We start from the raw sequence: 23,247 nt of genomic DNA, 5'->3' as shown, positions 1-23,247 counted from the left end.
ATACATATGTAAACATGTACATACAGAGATCAGAATTTTTCATTTTTATACAGGTCTGTACATTTTTCAATCATATGCCCATATAATTAGCTGACGTGTCAGCAGAGCCCAAATGACTGCGCAGGCCCCCTGTTCTTCGTTAGGCAGGCAGATGTTACACAGTGGTTTTTCCCCACCGCGCCTTGGCGGCAGCTGCACCAAGCTTCAGCGCGTCCCTCAACACGTAGTCCTGGACCTTGGAATGTGCCAGTCTGCAGCACTCAGTCGGGGTCAACTCCTTCAGCTGGAAGATCAGCAGGTTTCGGACCGCCCAGAGAGCGTCCTTCACCGAGTTGATGATCCTCCAGGCACAGTTGATGTTCGTCTCGGTGTGCGTCCCAGGGAACAGGCCGTAGAGCACGGAGTCCCGTGTCACGGCCTTAACCTGCAGGCCCCCGCTGCCAGGAATAGTCACCCCTCTCAGGCTCGCATCCTTCCTGATGGACTCGGCAAATGGCTCTATGCAGCACACAAAAAAGGCAGGAGAGAGAGGGCAGCCCTGCCTGACTCCAGATCTGACTGGGAAGCTATCTGATTCCCACCCATTGATTGAGACTGCAGTGACAATGTTGGTGTAGAGCAGTCTGATCCAATTGCAGATTCCCTCTCCAAAGCCCATTTTGGAGAGAACATCTCTCATATACCATAGCAACACGACGCCTGGAGGAAGAGCACCTCATCTTCCGCCTAGGAACCCTCCAACCACAAGGGATGAATGCAGATTTCTCCAGCTTCCTCATTTCCCCTCCCCCCACCTTATCTCAGTCCCAACCCTCAGACTCAGCACCGCCTGCTTGACCTGCAATCTTCTTCCCGACCCCTCCGCCTCCACCCCCACTCCGGCCTATCACCCTCACCCTAACCTCCTTCCACCCTAATCGCATTCCCAACGCCCCTCCCCGAAGTCCCTCCTCCCTACCTTTTATCTTAGCCTGCTTGGCACACCTTCGCCATTCCTGAAGAAGGGCTTATGCCCGAAACGTTGATTCTCCTGCTCCTTTGATGCTGCCTGACCTGCTGCACTTTTCCAGCAACACATTTTTCAGCACTGATTCATCCATGGCCAGTACACAATTTAACATTGTAGCTGTCTTGTGCATTCAATACTTATATGTCCTTGGTGTAAGTTGGACATGATATCTTGGTATAATATAGGCAAAACACTGCAGATTCTGGAAATCTGAAACAAACACAGACAATGCTGGAGAAGTTCAATAGGTCTGGTAGCATCTGTCGAGAAAGAAAAAGTGATTTTAAAATTCATCTTTGGGATGTGGGTGTCGCTGGTTGTCCAGTATTTATTGCCCATCCCTAGTTGCCCTTGGGAAGGTGGTGGTGAGCTGCCTTCTTGAATGGCTGCAGTCCACCTGCTGTGTGTTGACTCTTGATGCCCTCAGGGAACGAATTCCAGGATTTTGACCAAGCTATATTGAAGGAACCGCAATATATTTCCATGATGTGGAGGAGCCAGTGTCAGACTGGGTGGACAAAGTTAAAAAACACACAACACCAGGTTATAGTCCAACAGGTTTATTTGGAATCTCTGAAAGTTAGTGTTTCTAAATAAACCTGTTGATCTATAACCTGGTGTTATGTGATTTTTAGCTAAATATATTTCCAAGTCAGAATGGTGAGTGGTTTGGAGGGGAACTTGAAGATTATGATGTTCCCATATACCTGCTGCTCTTCTCCTTCTAGATAGAAGTATTTGTGGGTCTGTAAGGTACTATCTGAGGATCTTTGATGAATTTCTGCAGTGCATCTTATAGATAGTATGTACTGCTGCAATTGAATGTCAGTGATGGAAGGAGTGTATGCTTGTGGATGTAATGCCAATCAACAGGCTACTTTGTCCTTAATGGTGGCACGTTTCTTGAGTGTTGTTGGAGCTGCACTCATCCAGGCAAGTGGGGAGTATTCCAACACACTCCGAATTGATGCCTTGTAGATCGTGAACAGGCTTTGGGGAGTCAGGAGGGGGGGGTTACTTGTTGCAATATTCCTAGCCTCTGACCTGATTTGGTAGCCACTGTGCTTTTGGTGAGTCCAATAAACAGTATTTTCTCATCCATGGTCCACTAATTCATAACATCTCTTCTATTATAATTGGACTTGTCTGAGGTCATTGTTATTTGAAGTCATTGTCATAAGTTTACAATAGTTCTTCAAATGTATCTGTTGTATCTTTTATACCTTGTCAGCTATAATGTCATCATCTATACTCACGGTTATATACAAATATGTATTTACTTGTCCAGCTTCTGATTGAGTATCTAAATTAGAAGCTAGTTTATGTATTAATGAATTTTTGCTTCAAGATGTGCAAATCTGTTGCTATAGGGTCTATCTTTGAAATTAAGTCTTCCTGTCAACATTATTTTTGATGCTATGTCTTCCTAATGTCTTCTTTTATTTCCCTCCCTGAAAAGTCTTTACTTTTACATTTATATTAATGTTACTGTTCTGTGCTACTCGACTACAGGGCTTTCCCATGTATTTTCAATTACTTTAAAGGTAAGTGATTTTGAAATCTCCTGTATGACCACATATTACAGGAAAGCACACTACCCTCACAATGTGGGCCCCCTGGAAACTTTGCCAAAATGTTGGGTGCCCAATGCACTACATAATGTAAAGTTGAGGCTGTACCTGGTGGTGTTCTAATAAAGTGCAACAGGATGTATTTGACAGTAAAACTTTCTACTTAAATTGTAACAAGATATTGTGAGCACATTAAATGAACTGCTGCTATATTGTTGTATTATCAGTAACACAGAGTTATAAATATCTATATTAGACTTTGGCAAAAAAGTTCACCCCATTTCTCCACACAGGTCCAGCCTATGAACTGATAAATGGAATCTTAACATCATTGACCTGTCTTCTGCTGTACTCGATCCATTTCAGGCTAAATGTGCACAGCAGAATGAATGAACTAGTTAATTAAAGACAACAGGGAATTAGAGAGGAAATCTTTTTATCAATAATACCAAAATGCTATAAAGGAAACTAAGAAGATCATGCATGATATATGAGAAAAATGATTTTTATTAGCATCTCTTTAGAATTGTTTATTTACCTGATGCTCACATCAATTTAACAGTATTTTTAAAAAGAATCAAAAATAGTCGGATGTATACAATTATATGAGATCAGAATTCCAACATTTAACCTTGTGATTTAGAAATAAATATTTGTGCAGTATAAACCACTTTAATGCTTTCTGACTTCTGGGATGTTACAAGATTTTATCACTTCAATCTCAACCATATTAAAATAGAAATAACCATGTGCTATAAACTGTAACTGTAATTGGTGAGGCTTACATATTTATTTACATAAATGAGAACTGGACTATAACTAATCTCAGTGAGAGGATTATTAATTTAATGTATCAGGATTCAAATTCAGCATAAAAAAGAGGCTAGAAATCTCCTTGTATTAGACATATCACTCAGGAATTTACTTTGCGATCCCACCTGATATTCCATATCCCACGTCTTTTGGCCCATGTCCCACAAAACCTTTGCTTAACAAAAAGTATTCCATCTCAGATTTATAATCAGCAATTGATCCACCACCCATTGTCATTTGAGGAAGAGAATCCCAAACATGTATCACCCTTTGTATACAGAAATGCTTCCGACCATCTCTCCTTAATGGTCTGGCCCTAATTCTAAGACTATGCCTTCTAGTTCTAGTTCTAGAATCCCCAACCCAATAGAAATAGTTTGTCTTTATTTACCTCATTTCTATTAATATCTTGAAGACTTTGATCAGATCTTTCTTTAACCTTCTAATTGTATAACCTAATTTGTATAACCTCTCCTCATAACATAGTGTCTGAAGTCCAAGTATCATTCTTGTAAAACTATATTGTACTCCCTAAAGGTCAATATCTCCTTTGTAAAGTGTAGTGCCCAGATCTGCTAACAGTACTTCAAAGCTAACCATGGTTTTGTATAACTGCAACATAACTTCTGCATCCTTGTATTCCAGTCTTCTAAATATAAAGGCCAACATTCCATTAGCTTTCTTAATTAATTTCTGCACTGGCTGTGACATTTTAAAGATAGAGTCATAGAGTCATAGAGATGTACTGCTTGGAAACAGACCCTTCGGTCCAACCCGTTTATGCCAACCAGATATCCCAACCTAATCTAGTTCCACCTGCCAGCACCCGGCCCATATCTCTCCAAACCCTTCCTATTCATATACCCATCCAAATGCCTCTTAAATGTTGCAATTGTACCAGCCTCCACCACATCCTCTGGCAGCTCATTCCATACATGTATCACCCTCTGTGTGAAAAGGTTGCCCATTAGGTCTCTTTTATATCTTTCCCCTCTCACCCTAAACCTATGATCTCTAGTTCTGGACTCCCCGACCCCAGGGAAAAGACTTTGTCTATTTACCCTATCCATGCCCCTCATAATTTTGTAAACCTCTATAAGGTCACCCCTCAGCCTCTGACGCTCCAGGGAAAACAGCCCCAGCCTGTTCAGCCTCTCCCTGTAGTTCAGATCCTCCAGCCCTGGCAACATCCTTATAAATCTTTTCTGAACCCTTTCAAGTTTCACAACATCTTTCCGATAGGAAGGAGACCAGAATTGCATGCAATATTCCAACAGTGGCCCAGCCAACGTCATGTACAGCCGCAACATGACCTCCCAACTCCTGTACTCAATACTCTGACCAATCAAGAAAAGCATACCAAATGCCTTCTTCACTATCCACTTTCAAAGAGCTATGAACCTGCACTCCAAGATCTCTTTGTTCAGCAACACCCCCTTGGACCTTACCATTAAGTTTATAAGTCCTCCTAAGATTTGCTTTTCCAAAATGCAGTACCTCGCATTTATCAGAATTAAACTCCATCTGCCACTTCTCAGCCCATTGGCCCATCTGGTCAAGATCCTATTGTAATCTGAGGTAACCCTCTTCGCTGTCCATTACACCCCCAATATTGGTGTCATCTGCAAACTTGCTAACTGTACCTCTTATGCTCGGATCCAAATCATTTATGTAAATGACAAAAAGTAGAGGGCCCAGAACTGATCCTTGTGGCACTTCACTGATCACAGGCCTCCAGTCTGAAAAATAACCCTCCACCACCAGATCTATGCACCTGAATCCCAAGTCCCTTTGGACGTCCACTGTATTTAACTTCATACCATTTAGAAAATGCTCTGATTTATTCTATTTCAATCCAAAATGTATAACCTCACACTTGTTTACTTTGAACTCCATCTGCCACAATTTTGTCTGTTCATTCAATCTATCAATATTTTCTTGTAATTTTATTCTATTAACTACATTATCTACAGTGCTGTCTAGCTTTTTGCCATCAGCTACTTTGGATGGATGAATTTCTATGACATTATCCAAGTCATTAATCAATAACGTGAATAGCTGAGGTCCGAACATAAATTCTTGAGGAACACCACTGGTCACATCCTGTCAATTTGTGTACCTATCCATTATCTCTACTTTCTGTCACCTGCCACTCAACCAATTTCCCAGCCATGCCAGTAATTTGTCTTCAATTCCATGGGCTTCAACTTTAGTTAGTTGTGTCTTATGTGGGACTCTATCAAACGCCTTCTGAAAGTCCATAGGATCAATATTCCCCTATCCACTACATTAGCTACCTCTTCAACATATTCGATTAGGTTTGTCAGGCATGACCTACCTGTCGTGTATTCATGCTGACGCTCCCTGATTAACTGAAAAATTTCAAATTGTTCAGTTATGCTATCTTTGATGATGTGCTGCAACAATTTCTGTTCCACAGATGTTAGGCTAACTGATCTAAATTCCTTGATTTTCCTCTTTTACCCTTTGTAAAACATGAATAACGTGCTAACACAGCCAAGAAGCTTGACACCATCCAGGACAAAACAGCAAACTTGTTTGGCACCACGTGCACCACCATCAATATCGACTCGCTTCACCATTGACACAGAGTGGTAGCAGTATGTATCATCTGCAAGATACACCACAACAACTCATTAAGTCTCCTCCAACACCACCTCCCAGATCTACAACCTCTCCACTATAAGGACTGGAGTAGCAGGTATATAGAAACACCATCACCCGCAAGTCCCCTTCAAGCCACATACCATCCTGACTTGGAACTATATCTCTGTTCTTTCATTGTTGCTGGGTCAATTTTTCCCTTCCTAACAGCACTTTGGGTATCTTTGCTCTTCATGGGTTGGAGCAGTTCAAGAAGCCAGCTCATTACCAGCTTCTTCAAGACAATTAGAGATTGGTAATAAATGCTAGCCCAGCTAGTGATTCCCATATTCTGTGAATGAATAGAAAGCAGAGCCAGACAGAACAAACTCATTCCAACCATAACATCTGAGTCTCACTGATGGTGGCCATTTAGTCATGCAAAATATCACAACATCATACTCCTTCTAGGTTCTCTAGACAATATAATTACAGGTATCAAGCAGATGTGCAAAAGCAAATGGAGAAAGAGTCATTTCAATGTATAACTCTGAAAATGAGAAGAGGAATATACTTACTTTATTATCTGTTAAGTTAGGAGAAGTATTTATCACTTAGAGACACAAGTGCATGCTCAACAACAACTTACATCATCAGGTTACAGCCTTTTTCCCTTCCACAGGGTGAAAAAAAGATTAAATATCTGTGCAAACAATTAAAAATTAGGAAATAAAGTTGGACTGATGGCTTTATACAATTTCCAAAATCACTCGCTTCAACTAAAGGAGTGTGAAATTAATTTTCATAGTATACTATAAAATGCCAAAACCTTTAGCAAACATGTGCTTTACTTGTATTTTCTCTGAACTTTTATATGTGGATTAGTAGTTCTTTGTTAATTATTATTTCCTTTACAGCAAGAAGTGCAACAGATTGTTTCTATGGAAACTCAAACAAACAATATAAGTCAATGACAAGCAAAAGCCAAAATCCACCATTAACAAAGCAGACAATTTTGAAATATCCTCATGATTGCTTTTAATCCAAACCACATATTAAAATTCCACACCTGTCCTAGTCAGGGTCTCTACAAATTCAACTTGATGACTGTAAGCCAGATTGTTTTCAGCAAATGCAAGATAACCACAAAATAAATATGAAACCTTTACACATTGGTTTGTGCTTGATTTTATTTAAGAATTTTACGCGGTTGTACAGCCTCATGTCATCAGTACAGACCATCAACTGACAGTATTCTTTGACACTACTTTAGAAACACCTTTGAGAAAAAAACTTTTTAAATGACATTTGCTCAAATCTTTTGGCAGATGAGCATGTTAAAGGAAAGGCATTCCACTCTCCCCTCATTCACCCACCCAATCAAACATTTCAATTGAATTACATGAATCTATTATTTGAGAGCTTCAGGAATGAATATAAAATAAAATGAATAGTTTGAAGAAATGAAGGTTTAGGTAGTTTGGATAACCACACCACGAAAGATAACAAAATGTTTCAGATGGTTAACATTAAATTGACAATACAAATATAATGTTAAAGCAGAAAAATGTGTTGCAGCAGGTCAGGCAGCATCCAAGGAGCAGGGGAATCGATGTTTCGGGCATAAGCCCTTCTTCAGGAAACATCGATTCCCCTGCTCCTCAGATGCTGCCTGACCTGCTGCGCTTTTCCAGCAACACATTTTTCAGTGCTGATCTCCAGCATCTGCAGTCCTCACTTTCTCCATAATGTTAAAGCAGTAGGGTAAGGGGCTTAGGATGGTTAAGAAACATTGAAATATGAGTAATATAGAGGTTGTACTGTATTTTATAAAAATTCTTTTTTTTTTGGATGTAGGAATGCCCAACCCTAATTGCACTTGATTAAATGCTGGTGAGCCATCTCTTGAGCTGCTGCAGTCCTACAGTGCTGTGAAGGAGTTCCAAGATTTTAATCCAGTGACCTTGAATGAATAGTGATATACCTTAAGTCAGAATGGTGTACAGTTTGGAGGGGAGCAGTATTCCCAGGCATCTGCTGCCTTTGCTGTTCTAGGTGATGTAGGTTGTGAGTTTAGAAGCTGTTCTTGAAGGAGCTGTGGATTTAGCAGCATGAACGGTTTGGAATTGATTTCACTTTTCCTGACAAGCAACTAACAAAAACAGAAAGCGTTGGAAACTGACCAGGTCTGGCAGCCTCTGTGGAGAAAAAACATAGGGTTTACATATTGAGGTCAGTGACCCGCATCAGAAATTGTGGTGTTGTTGTTGGTGGTGTGTGCATGTGTGTGGTGGTGTGTGTGTGAAAATTTACTCAGTTAAGTAAAGAGCTGCTGCATATTTCAACAACTTAAGATAGTTTATATAAAATGCTGGTATCACCATTTTGAGATTACAGATTACCATGATTTGAAAAGTCAGCATTTACTGAAGGCATTCATTGGGGTATGGGAGAACTCAGCCTTTTCTTTTAGTTGTTCAAGTCTTGGTATTCTCAACAGGCTTAAGGATCACATACATGTGATGTTGTCTTTGTAACTGCATCTGCAGATTTAGAAACAGTATGACCCCTTTTGAGGAATTTGAATTTCTCAGTGTTCTTAACCTCAATAATGTCACTGCAAATATGTGCCAACAGTAATGACATTCCCCAACAGAATTCTCCAATGACCCTTTATCCTGAAGATCTAAAATAATCTACTCTTTTCGAAATAAAAGTTAATTTGAAAAAAAAGATGGATTGGAACAGTTAGGATAACATCCTGCTGGCTCTGCAAGAGGAAGTCTGATCTAAACGGGATCAAAGAGATGGGAGTATCCTCTGAAAGAACAAATCATAGCACAAACTCTGACCATACTTAGATTGTAACTGTGTACTACCTAAAAAAAGTTTAGTTGAAGCAAGCTTTTGCCAGCCTCTATGAAAGAGGGTTTGTAGCTTCTTGTCCCCATCTAAATTTGGCCTGCTTTCTAATTCAAAACAGCCATGGTGTAATAGCTCCATATTAATTGGCATTCTCAGCATATCTGAGATGGGTGTTCAGAATGTAGGTGCTTGCTCTCTTTAAATCCAGAAACAGTTCGTTCTTTCTTACTAATATACATTTAGCGTATCCAGCACTGTAAGTTCTGACAGGAACTGGATAAAGAGGTAAAAACAATGACTGCAGATGCTGGAAACCAGATTCTGGATCAGTGGTGCTGGAAGAGTACAGCAATTCAGGCAGCATCCGAGGACAGGCAAAATCGACGGTTCGGGCAAAAGCCCTTCATCAGGAACTGGAGATCAGTCCTCATGCGGTTCCGCACTGCACTGTTTATGATTGAGGACTATTGACACTACCTAACTGAATTGACTATGGCAGATCAATTACAGTCATCATAGTACCAAAGGACATAATTAAGGTTCCTCATTTAAAAGGGGTGGCTGGTGGTCATTTAATCTGAGGATTACCACATTTCAGGCAAAGAGCAAGATTGAGAAGGTGGGACCTTAATGGTAACCTCGGCTGGTATAGAAATATGAAGCTGCGCTGTGGTGTCACTTTGCATTACAACCAAAACATCTATCCAATTCCTGGCCGAACAACTATTTGGTGCTGATTGAGCACTTGCCATCAGTAGCTTTGACATTGCACTAACTAGAAATTAAGTTGTTGTGAAAGCCTAGTCAGCCTAACTTGGAAATATGAACATGCAAATTAGAGGCAAGAACAGGTCATTTGGCCCTTAGAGCCTGAACTTCAATTTGATAAGATCATGACTGATCTGTTTGTGGCTTCAACAGTTTTGATCTCTTTATCTGAAAGAAGATATAACTGCATTAAACTCTGTTCAGAGAGGAAGAATGAGAGGTGATCTTATCGAAAGCAATACATTCCTGAGGGTGTTTGATGGGGTGGATTCCTGGAGGGTGTTTCTTCATGTAGTGGAGAGTAGAAGTAAAGAATTCTACAAATGAGATCAAACTTCTAAGGTAAAATGAGATTTTTTTTGCCCCAGAGAGTTGTTAGTGTATGGAAGCAGTGAAGGCTGGATCACCTACATTCAAAACACTCACCTCAGATATGCTGGGAATGCTAACTAAGATGACTTATTCTAGGCAGAGTTAGAAAGGTTTTTGATAGATAAGGGAGACAGGCTTGAAGACTCTAGTAACATACCTTTGCATCTTAGACCTACGTTCTTACATATTCAAACAAAAGGAAGGTGGGTTGGAAGTTGAACATGTTTAATTAAGATTCTGAATCCTGACAAAGGGCTCATGCCTGAAACGTCGATTCTCCTGCTCCTCGGATGCTGCCTGACCTGCTGTGCTTTTCCAGCACTACATTCTCGACTCTGGCCTCCAGCATTTGCAGTCCTCACTTTCTCCTAATTAAGATTCTGTCTGATTTAAACAACTCAATTACAGGTGACCTATTCAAAAATGGTCATATTAACATCCAGCACACTCTTCAGAGTTTGAACTTAAAATCATTAAAGTGAATATGTCTTACTAAGGACATTAAAGTACATAAAACAGTTGATGTAATTTGCAAATACACACTAAATCAGAACATATATTGGTTGTTTTTCTAATTTTAAACAAAGCAAGAAAACAACAGAGCTAGTACAGGTAGATTTTACCACGGCTTTTTAAAGAGAATTAGTTAATATCTGGAAGGGAAAGAAATTGCAGAATTGCTCTTTCAGAGAGCTGGTAATTTCATGATGAACCAATGGCCTCTTCTGTTCTGTCACCATTCCATGAAGCAAGCTTTTCAGTCTTGCTTTGCAACAAGGTAAAGATACTAAATGTATGGGATGTGAAAGTACCCAGCCAAGCATGTTAACCGAGGAAACAACACCATTCTAAAGATTTGAAATCCCTCTCTTGGGAAACGTCATGTATGGTTTTGGCCTGTCATAAACAGCATGGATTTTATACATAAATTTTGTTGGCAAATTTCTTCAAATGCTACTGACTTAGAAACAATCGTTTCTGTGTACAATTCAACCACAAAAAGATGATTACATTTTAAATTGCATTCAACGAGCATCATGCCACAAAGAATATCTTCTTCAAACAGTTTCATAATTTAAAAAAAATACATTGTAAAGATCATGATGCATAGTAGGCACAGCATAGCTTCAGCAGAAACATACCACCAATAGCAATGTAGCACATTCAATAAATAGGGATTTAGAAGTGCTTTATACATAACTGTACCAATTTGCTATCTACAAGATATAATTCCAAACCTAATGGAATATTAATGCTCCTTTATTGCAAATGGCTCTGTATTTCATTGTGCAATGTAGTTAGTTCCTCTCTATACAAGTAACAAGTAATTAATTTGTCTAACTGCCTAAGATTAACCTGAGTTCAGCAAGTGTAAATGCTGCCTTTGCTTTTAATTAAATAAGTTGCTGAGAGAAATTAGAATAACAGTTTTTAATTTTTTTCTGTAGTTTAGAATATTTTACATAGATTTCCAATTAGTGGTGGCACTATGGATTAAAATTCTCAAAGGTTTCAAGACCAGTGCTGAGAAGAGTCTTAAATTGGTATTAGCAGAACTATTCAGTCTAAAGCAAAGCACACCACGTTTTCTGAGTATAATCTTCATTAAATCACTTGTGGAAAATTGTGTCCTGTTTCGGTTGTTGGTGGGTCAGTGAAGAGACTTGGGATGACGTTCAGATGAAAGCCTCAGAAATAGTTTCAATTTAAATAGATTTACTGCTCAGATGGGTAAATTTACCTTGGAAATAGTTCTGAAACTATCTAGGCTGTTAGAAAGAAATTTTCCAGGTTTTCTTTCTCTGTGTATTCATTTTGTTGGTGGGGAGGAGGTATTTAGTTATCCATTCAGGCATTGTGACTGTATTGGGCAAGCTTGATAAACCAGTGATGCTTATCATTTTCATGCATTTAGAATTGTGTCCATGCTTGTAAGACCCCAGACATCTGTGCAGGTGTACAGATTAAAACTGTGGGTGATAGGACCTTGTCCACTTTTTAGCTATACATATCCTGATTGATTTTTACCGCCAGAGTGATTTTGATTACCCACCAACCCGCTTTCCTCCACACTTGTCAATAAGTTTCAATCTCTTCCCTTGGTCAACTCTTAATTCAAAGAAAGATTCTCCCTGCAAGAGAGACATCAGAAAGGCATTTTGCTCTTTTTGTCTTTTAAATCTCTCTGTTTCAACTAGTGATGGGTGAGAAAAAGTCAACTGTGACCTCAGCTATTTGAGATATAACAAATGTAAACATAAACAATGGTATGAAAGAACAACAGCAATCATGAGTATGGCTGAAATACTTTGTTGATGCTTTTCGACTTGTAGTCATCTTAACACTTTGCAATGAGGAGATAGTAAGGACTGCAGATGCTGGAGGATCAGAGTCGAATTAGGCCTGACCTGCTGTGCTTTTCAAGTGACTGATAATTTGCAAGAATACCAAACTAAAGGGAAGCAACCAGCGGAAGTTTTCCAGGTCTTGACTAATGTGGGTAATGATGAGAAATTTAGGAAAACGAAGAGAAAATTAAAAGATGAGGCTCTTGACATGGAGAAAGAAACATGATTTTCACCTAAAGATTTCATTGGCCACAGAATCATAAAATTGCATGATGTAGAAGGAGGCTATTTGACCCATCGTGTCCACACCAGTTACTCAAATGAACATTATTGCCAGCTACAAGCCCCTTTTTTCCCACTATAATCTTTCACATAATTTCGATCCAATCCAGATTATCCAGATCAGAATCTCACTAGTGAGTAGTGAGGGTCATACGTTCCTACAGTTGTATCTCATAATTAGCTAATCTCATCTCATTTCTATGCAGTTCATAATTCTCTTGGGCACTAGTAAGAAACTAGATGTCTCCAATTCCCAATTTAAAAATCTGAGTGGTTACTTGGCAGATGAAGCTCACCGGTTGCTTCTCTGTGCCTATGTTTTCAACACTTTTCACCAACATCTCATGTCCACTGGCAGGGACTGCCTTCACCTTTGTCAGCAGAAGCTGGCATCGGTAAAACATCAGGGTCATCACATTGTTACAGCCAACCTTGAATTAATTCAAAGATTCTTCAGCAAACCATGACTACATTATGGAACTCTGATGACATCTTAAGTCGCAATGTTCCTGCTAGGCTGCTGTGCATGCAGGAGCCCTTACCCATCTTATGCATCTGCAAAAAATGCATTGCAGGGCTGTTGATTTGCTTTCTTAGAGCTCACTCACAATGGCACTTAGTTAGACACTCACAGCATCTCTGTTCTGGCTTGCCTTTTAGTACAGATAGAGAGGTCAGCAGCTGGTCACGGATTTCAGCACTGGATAGTCAAGCAGTGGACATGTTGCTGCATGGCACTGTGCAGTATTATTGAGCAGAGGCTGATAGCCAAGTTCAAAAACCATGAGGATGACCTCAACTGGGATCTTAGGTTCATGTCACACTACAGGTTATCCTGCAACATTACACATACTCTTACACACGGTCACACTCATGCAGACCCTCTCTCATACACACACGCTCTCTTAGGCACACACACACCCACACACTCACACTCATGCACACACCCTCTCACGGGCATACACGCTATCACACTCGCGCGCGTGTGCGCACACACACACGCACAAACACACACACGCACAAACACACACACACACTCACTCTCTCTCTTCCTCACATGTATGTGCATATAAACAAATCTGAGGGGTGACCTTATAGAGGTTTATAAAATCATGAGGGGCATGGATAGGATAAATAGACAAAGTATTTTCCTTGGATTGGGGGAGTCCAGAATGTGAGGGCATAGGTTTAGAATGAGAGGGGACAGATATAAAAGAGACCTAAGGGGCACCTTTTTCATGCAGAAGGTGGTATGTGTATGGAATGAGCTGCCAGAAGAAGTGGTGGAGCTGGTACAATTGCAACATTTAAAAGGCATCTGGATGGGTATATAAATAGGAAGGGATTGGAGGGATATGGTCCAGGTGCTGGCAGGTGGGACTAGATTGGGTTGGGATATCTGGTCAAGTTCGACCAAAGGGTCTGTTTCCGTGCTGCACATCTCTTTGACTCTCTGACTCAATATAAGTCTAAGGGTGAATTTGCATTTGCAGATTTATATTTGCAGATACGTGTTATTTTATTCAAAAAGCACACAATCTGTAGGCAGTCAGTCCATGTGACATTTTATAAATTCCTATTTTGTAAATAGAGCCAGTCTGACTCAAGGTTTGAATATAGCCAGATTCTAACCTCACACCTTTAATGCATTGTCTGAGCTGAGATGTCACCTTTTTTCATAAAACCTTAAGTTATCTTGGGAATATGACTTGAAAGAATTTCTGAGATTTACATATTACTGAATCGAAACGTGCAATCCCATTCTAAGTGATTAAAGACTTAACAGCAATCTAGGTTTGTTCAATTTATCACGTTAGTTGTATGATACCCTGATCTTTTACTATAAATTCTGTGTCCCACTAGCTCCCTGATAAAGGAGCTGTGCTCCAAAAGCTTGCACTTCCAAATAAACCTGTTGGACTATAACTTGGTGTTGTGTGATTTTTAACAATGTCCACGTGACACTGACATGTGATAGCAGGTTCTATGTCAAACAGACTGTATGTCCTTCACCAAATGGCCAATTTGAAAAGTCTGAGAAGAGTAGCCCTTATTTTAGTGAAAGGGATTGTGGTTAGGGATTCCACCACACTCGGTCCAAAGATTTGGACATGGTGACACCTGGCGGTTTGGACAGTAACTATCAAGAGGGATGATCAATGGGCAATCTATACTATGTGGTGGAAAACTCTGGGAAACAGAGGGGATAATCATTGTGAAGTGAGGCATGGAGGAGGGCAGAGGCAACTCCAAATAAAAGGGTGGGAGAGCCATTTGAGGGAAGGTGTTGGTGCAGCAATGAGAGTGGGCCTTAGTGGAAGGTATGTGTAATGGGTGTGCTCAAATTGGTGGAGAGAAGGTGGTGGTACTTATCCTGTGGAGCATGAGGTCACTGACCTTTCTTTCCACATTGCTTGGTATTTCTTCTTTCCAATGACACTGCACTGACCTTTTAGTCTATTTTGGCCCGGGCTGGTAGTATCTGGTGCCATGGCCTCCTTTCGTAATGCAGAGGAAAGAGGATGTCCTCTTCTCTGCACTTCATCACTAGGACTTCCGTGTAAATGTCTCTAAACTGGGATGCCAACTTCCCTTTCTTGGTCAACTCCTCCATAATAAGAGTTGAGCAGCAGACTTTGGATGTCAGTTCCTGGCTTGCAGCTATTGAATGGTGCATAGCTGATGCTGAAATCTGGTGCCTGGGGTGCCAGAAGGTCCAAGCAGCAGTGTGCAGTTCTGCCTCTGAGACTGCACCAATTGCTAAGAAGCAGCTCATTAAGAAAAGGAAACATATACTCTCTTATAGTGTTATCATGTTTCAATGTTCAAGATTAAGTTGGTTGTAATAGGTAACACAAGTAACAGACAAGAATACCTGAAAAAAAACTTTTAGTGGTTATTTATTGTATCATTTCTTTGTAGATTATCCTGCCTCAGGTTTGGTTGTTTCCATTTAGTTCTTTATTTTGGAAGTTTAGGTACATGTTTGAATTCTTGGAGGAACTCTAAATTGTGAAGAGTGTAGAATTACAGAAAGACAAAGGGAAATTGGTAGAATAGATGGAAAGGTGGCAGATGAGGTTCAATGCAGAGAGGTGTGATGTTTTGTGGTGTTAAAACAAGATACAAAATAGGTGGTACAGTTGTAAGGAAGGTGGAGGCTCTTGTTAGGTCTCAGCTGGAGTATTATGTACAGTTCTGGCTGCCACACTATAGGAAGGATGCAAATACATTTTAGAGAAGGCAGAAGCAGTTTACAACTATGGTTCCAGGGACAGCAAAATTCAATTATGTGGACAGATTGAAATTGTTGGAACTGTTCTTCTCAGAGAGAAGAAAGCTAAGAGAAAATGTGATTGAGGTTCTCAATATCACGAGCAGGCTGGATAGAGTAAAAAGGTAAAAGGTATTCCCATTTGTTAAAGAAGCAATTGGACATAGATCTACAAAAGAAACAAGGGTGAAGTAAGGAGACCCTTTTCACTCAGCAAGTAGTTAGGGTATGCAATGCATTGCTTGCTGAAAGCATTTTCAGTTTAGACATTGGATGATTATTTGCATAACAATAATTTGCATGAGGGAAAAACAAAATATTGGTACTCGGTAATGATACTTATTTAACAAGCTTGTACAGGCACAATCAGCCAAAAAGCCTCCTTTGGCACTGCATTCGTGACATTCTTCCCATAGTTCATTGGTAAAATCTTTTGTTTTTGACATCTGAGGCGTAGCACAGGAAGTGCTATGTTTGAAAAGTGAAAGACAGGAAAGGCAATCACGAAAAATGACATGCATATTGTTCTTGAATTCGCCAACACTAAACACTGGTATTTTTTCTCAGTGATTACTTCATTAGCTAAAAGGAGTTACCAATCTGCTGTGCCTGGAGTTCTAAAGGTACCTTTGTCTGAGCTTGTGCAGTGTGCATGAGTATAATTCTCTATTACTGATATGTGGAGATTTCCAAAACTGGATTTATCTTGGGTAAGTACATTTTTTGTGAGAAATATTGTATTGGTTAACAATAGTCTTTTGTGTTGATGGCCATATCAAATACTTTCAGAGAATGCTTACTGAATAATATCTATGGACTCTAAATAACAATGTCTATGTGATGCAAGGATTTTGAATAGGCTGTATTAACCTGATAGCTATAGAATGGATTGACAGATCACAGTACTGCATTGATAGTACTTGAATCACACTTTAGCAGCAAGGTGAGCATTTTGCACATGTGAAATAGTACCATCTCAACACAACACAAAATTTAGACAAACTCTATCTGAAGTTAAATCCAAAATACTGCAGATGATTGAGATCTGAAATAAGAATGGAAGATGATATAAAGAGTCAGGAGGTCAGAGATCAGAATAAATTTTCAAGCCGATGACTTGTCATCAAAATCTACATTTTCTGTGCTGCCTTGCTTTAGTGGGCAGGTTTAACTTGTGCCTTTTCATATATTTGTAGCGTTGTAAAGACCTTATCTTTTTATATTTCCATATTTTTAAATTATGGACTGACTTGGGAAAAGGACTGTTTTAGAAACCAAAGGTTGTGGAAAGGGTTTTTGCACTTTTAAAAAGCAAAGTACCTGACACTCATTGTAAGTGCTGTTTATAGTGGTTTTGTTAAAGAAGTGGGGAGATTACCATAGATGAGCTGGAGCTGAAAATATGTTGCTGGAAAAGCATAGCAGGTCAGGCAGCATCCAAGGAGCAGGAAAATTGACGTTTTGGGCATGAGCCCTTCTTCAGGAATGAGGAAAGTGTGCCAAGCGGCTAGATGAACTAGAGCCTCAGTTGGATTGGGAGATGTGATTTGCGCATGAAGAGAAGATTCAGCCGTCAACAAGTAGCTGATTGGTCTGTGGAGTAGTGACCAATAATGACAAAGGCCTTCTGCCTGCCAACAATTGAGTAATTGGTCCCTAGGAATATGAACAACTTATGGGAGTGAATGACATTTGGGTCGAAGCCATTGGACCAAAATACTGTAGAAAGAACTGTCCTTTAACTGCAATGAAAACCATTTCAAATCTGAAGATAGCCAATTTATTTTCCCTAATCAGTGGCTGTATGCTGTTGCTCTTAATCAGTAAATTAGAAACTTTATGCGTGTCAGGCTGTCACCCTGCACCTACTGCAAGCAAGTGAAAGTACCTGGAGAAGGAAGATTGGGGAGCAGCAAGTCCTAACAAGCCAAAAGGATTATCTCAGCAAATGGTGACAGAGACCATTGAACTCCCTTCCCATACGTTCCCTCTGCCCATGTTGTGTTGTGTGAGTGTCTGTCCGTATTTGTACAAGGGAGGAGTTTAAAAAGGATTTGATTTTTAACTATTAGAGTTATATGCCAACAGATCAAAATTGTTTATCCAAAACTAGAATATACTTATTTGTAATAAATAGTCATTCTTATTAAGCACAGAAAGATTGTCCATGATTTCTGCCCATCTGGGTCTAAAGGACAGGTAGGTTGAGGAATTTTACTTACTTTTATAACATCCTTAAATTTTATGACATGTCTGTGAAAAGTGGGGTTTGATTTCCAGAGCACAATCTAATGAATCCACATTGAGATGTTCCATCATCAAAGTCTTCACATACAGTCATTACATTAGATACAGAAATTCCATTTCCCCTCAGGTCTAATATCCATTGTTTTACATTTTCTTCCAACTGTGGCCTTTTTTTGCAGCCGTCCTTGAAAATTTGTCTTTGCTGTTTTTGATTTTCACATGTACTTTCTTTTGTTACATTCATTGCTGATTCATTTCCTTGACTGGAAAATAACCAAATTTTTTTAAATGATTATGCTTTTTGCCATATCTTATCATTTCCAGTTTGAATCCTAAAACATAAGGCAACCTTTCTATTTTATATCTGTTTGCAATGTCTTTTAGAAAATAAAATGCGCAACCAACTATCCCAGTCATCCCTGAGCACAGTGACAAACATGTTCCTGATTTGTGTGACAGTATAACCTTCTTAAACAGTTTGGTAAGTTCAGGTGACTTTATTTCAGAAGAAAAGTGCATCTAATGGTCTGACCAATATGATGCATCAGCTGCATATCCACCTACAAATATTGAAACATTTAAAAAGTGGTGAATCACGCAATGTAACAAGTTGGAGAGCATTGGAATTTGAAATGATGTTGGAACAATGTACTTTAGTCACAAGATATGGGAGAATGGGTGGATACCATTCAAAGGCAACAGGTTGAACAAAGAAATAGATTATGAATTTTAGTCCAGGTGAAAATCATTTATTTTGGATCAGTTAGACTCATCATTAACCCCATCAGAGAGAGATAAATTACTTGTGAGGAAGAATCTGTGTTAGGATGTTGAAGGTTCTATTTTCTGGGAAATCAGACGATATGTGGAATCTTGGCAGCATTCCCATTCTGACATCAAGTGAGAGCCTTCAGTAGGCATTCATTTCCCAGTTCTGGATCAGTGGTGCTGGAAGAGCACAGCAATTCAGGCAGCATCCGAGGACAGGCAAAATCACCCTCGGATGCTGCCTGAATTGCTGTGCTCTTCCAGCACCACTGATCCAGAATCTGGTTTCCAGAATCTGCAGTCATTGTTTTTACCTTATTCATTTCCCGTTAAATACTCATCCTATTATAAAGGGACTTACCATGAAGGGAACTCAATAAACAAACCCTGGTGTGCTTGCCTCTCAGAACCGAGGTTCCCAGTATGGGAAAGAGGGGCTGCTGAAAGTCCTCCTGTCACCTACCACTGCAGCCACGACCCTATGCTACTGATTCCCCTGTGCTTGGATCCCTCCTCAATCCTAGGCCTCAGTGCATGTACCAGCTGCCCTGAAACTCTGATGTGTGCACACAACCTCCAATTCCAAAGGCAGCCCTCAGTAACCTTGATCCCAGGGGAAGGTCCATTACTGAGCTGGGAACTGGGTGGTACAAGATGTAGTGGGCCTTCCCTGAAAGAATCATTGTGGGCATCTCACAAGCAGAGGGAGAGAAGTAACTTACAGCAAAGTAAAGCAACGTTGAAGCAGATAAGAGACCAACCAGGCGAGTCAGCACCTGGGAAATGAATGCGGTCAGGGTAGAAGGCAAGTTGGAGGGGCTCACATAGTGGCTGGTGAGAAAGCTGGGAATGCAGTTACATTCCTCCAGGTGCTGGAGAAAGGAGAGATTTGAGATCCAGGAGCAAGGGTAGATTTCTTCAGAAGGAATGATGACCGAGACAATTTTAACCTAACCCATTCCTTGAAAGATAGATGAGACTGGGGCAAAAACGGGTTTATACTGTTCACAAAATTACTGTCTGCTGAAGTCAGACTGACATTCTGCATGATCCTGTGGGTTATGTGCCCTGCAAGTGAAATCAAAATTACATCCACCTTTCTATGGGCAGTGTTGGATGACAGACTCAGATTGATGAAGTTAGCAAGGGAGATGCATGTCCAGCTAGGTCATTATGAACTAGAATAGAAGCTTTAAGGAGCAGAGATGTGAATGGGAGACCAAAGGATGGAAAAGACTGCAAAATGATCGGAAGGATAAGGGGATGGTAAATATTTTGAATTAAACCTGTTCCAGCATGGTATGAGCCACCTCTGGAGCAGGTGGGCAAACTGGGAGGAAGATTGGGAAGTTGAGAGTAAAGAGCAAGGTAAGAAGCTGTCAGTGTGGGGGAGATGGTGAATGGCCTGCCTGTGAATATTTTGAACAATTATCATGGTCCAAAAATATCTCTTCTCTGTCGAAAGTTTGTGGCTGTGGCTTTAAGGCCAGCAGCACCGTGTGTCTCCCCCAGCCGTGCGCAGAGTCCAAATAAAGAGAACCTTCTCTCTGTCACCAGATTCTCAGGAAACGTCCTTGCAATGGGAGCAAATGAGTACGATTGAGGATGTAAATCCGTGGCAGTTGTTAGCAACAGGAGCAGCATCCTTCCACACTGGAATCACTCTTTGAAAGAAGGAAATAAAAGGCGGAATATTTGATCACCAGCAAGGTAAACCTCATCCTTTAGACGTGTTTGGGCATTTCTACAATCGGGTACAGAGCGGATGTGATTTTTTTTTTGCATAACTTTCCACAGCTAACCTTGAAAATGATACAAGTGGAACAACAGAAAGCTACAATAATAATTGTTTTGAAAATGGTTTTAGTTACACTGTTGAATTGAAGGAATATTACTTTTTATCTGAATCTCAACACTGACAGCTGCTGAGATGAATATTCCCCAATAAGGAGTAAGCAACACATTCTCAGATGGAATCTAGTATGAGTTTATTACTAATACATTCTGATATCATTGCTCATCAAATCCAGTCCCTTAAATAGCCATTTCTGCTTTTCTTATATTCGCTGTTTTATTTGAACTGTTTGAACCTTTATAATGCGGTATATGTGATTAGTTCCACTCCGCTCCCCCCAACCCCCACCCGTAAGGCTTAATTGCTTAGATTTTTTTTGTTAGCTCCGGGCAAATAAAGCATTCATGAGCCACTTTCAGCTCAGGATGTTTTCTTTTCTACAAACAGTGCGTGTTTACAGCCAGGATGTACGTATGCACAGTTGTTTCCTAATCTGGAGTTACAACTCTTTAACTCCTCAAATCTCAATTCAATCAATATTTGCCTCAGTTGAGGGCCGAATTTTACTTGAACAAAAAAAAACACATAGTTTCCTTCGTAAAGCGTTGACAGCGTCAGATGTTATCAATGACTGCGCATGGGAGAGAGAAATCTTCCTTCCAAAAAAAATGACTACCTGACTGTCGCTTTACTTTTCAGCGTCTGATTGAATTAATTATCTGACTTTTACAGTGTCTATCATTCTCCAGAGGTGAGAATATATTCTAACTCATTTAAATACTCATTTACCTTCTGATCAAATGCTTATTTGACCATTGCCAGCCGAAACCAACTTGGCATGAAGCCTTATTCACTTCATTAAAATATTCTGAATCCAAAATGATGCATTGCCACCATTCCTCCTTTATTACTGTTGATAATTCATCCCCCTCCTTCTCTGTCCACTCCTTACACGTTTCTCCTGAAGTGAGATTTGTACCTGGCATTGTATTTCCATCGTAAAAAAATCCCACAATACCAGGTTTTTTTGGAAGTACAAGCTTTCAGAGCACTGCTCCTTCATCAGGTAGCTAGTGGAATCATAAGACACAGAATTTTTCAGAAAAGATCATATTTCCACGGCCACCCCATAGGTAATTCTTCACCTCATAACCAAGGCAGTGAGCATTGGCAGGAAATCAATGAGCGATTCACAAACAAGGAAAAACAGTAGGCCATTCAGCAGTTCCAGCCTGCTCCACCATTCTGCAAGATCATGACTGATCTGACTTAACCTCAGCTCTATCTTTCTGTATGCTCCCTGATAATCTTTCATCTATCATTTAAAGGCTCTGCATCTACTGCATCCAACGGAAGGACATCACTGTCCAAACCAAATCCATTGCCCAGACATTTGCTACCAACTAGGCCTTATGCCATCCTATTGATAATTTAGGCATCTTTTATTTTCCTTACTAAGTCCTTGTTATTTTGATTCCCCCTCTGTTTCATCTTCCACCCACTCCCAGCTTAATATCTGTCAATTATTTGCCCCAATTTCTTTTTTCACAGGCAATTGACTTTCTCTAGAGATATTGTTCTGTGGGAACCTCATTCCCTCTGTTACTTTCACTGACTGGCCAATATTCAATTATGAGTTTGGACCACTGGCAGCAACAGCGTATTTGGTTGTGGGGAACAGCAAATACAGTTTTTGCTCGACATCTACTGTTTTAAGTAATGGTTATTGGATAACAATCAGAAATTTCTGTATATTTCAGAATGGGAATCTTACTAGATATTCCCTCTAATCCAGAGAGACTGACACCAAATGTGATACCCCCATCACTACACAAATTGAACCTGAGTCCTTCGAACAAGAAAAACAATTACCTTTAAATTAGATTTTAATTCCAGAATTTATGGGATGTTGCTGAATTGCCATCAATGTCCTCATCTCATGAACAACTAAAGCAAACTCACCACCGTGCAAAATGGGATAGGGTTAGAACAGACTGAGCAACTCAGAACTGGTCACCATTAAGCACTATGGACTGCCACCAGAAGCAGAATTGTATTCAAACGCCATCTGTAATGATATGATTCTGCTCCTGCATTCTACAGTACAGTTTTGAGATTAGGAAGGCATTCTGATCTGTCAAGGATCATATATTTCCTTTCTTTTCTAATTAAGTAATGCATCATATCTAAAATGTTGCTTCTTCACTAACTCAAAAAACATTCTGAAAATTGCTTGCAAATGGTCAACTATCTATGTTTTGTAGCTGTGATCATGAACCCCAAGGTCTAATATTTTGCACTCCTCAAGACCATTAGACTGGTAACTAACCTTGCTTCAAGGAAGGAAAGGATGTTAGAAGCAATGCCAGACATGCTTAAAACGAGGTGTCAACATGGTGAAGCTGCAGCACAGGACTGCTTTCATGCCAAGCAAAAGAAGCTTCACTCAAAAGACAGAGCCAAACATCTCTACAGTCAATGGATCTAAGCTCTGCAGTCCTGCTGTATTCAGTTGTGAATGGTGGTGGGCA

The 23,247-nt window shown here is 40.0% G+C and overlaps 1 protein-coding gene across 6 annotated transcripts in view; it reads left to right on the top strand.

The window, feature by feature from the left end:
- vwa5b2 (von Willebrand factor A domain containing 5B2) overlaps positions 1-23,247 on the top strand; it is a 167,272-nt gene that overhangs the window by 21,945 nt on the left and 122,080 nt on the right. For 5 of the 6 annotated variants that reach the window (XM_043702443.2, XM_087993475.1, XM_043702439.2 and 2 more), the window contains exon 2: positions 20,479-20,631. The gene's annotated coding sequence lies outside the window, so the exon portion shown is untranslated. Of the gene's footprint in view, positions 1-16,464; positions 16,617-20,478; positions 20,632-23,247 lie in introns of those variants that run through there. The other variant, XM_087993474.1, reaches the window with a different exon arrangement.

Source organism: Chiloscyllium plagiosum, unplaced genomic scaffold (assembly GCF_037043375.1).
Source record: "Chiloscyllium plagiosum isolate Xiang-an unplaced genomic scaffold, Cpla_swu_hap1 HiC_scaffold_13, whole genome shotgun sequence".
Classification (NCBI taxonomy): domain Eukaryota; kingdom Metazoa; phylum Chordata; class Chondrichthyes; order Orectolobiformes; family Hemiscylliidae; genus Chiloscyllium; species Chiloscyllium plagiosum.
This window is presented reverse-complemented; position numbering and strand designations above follow the sequence as displayed.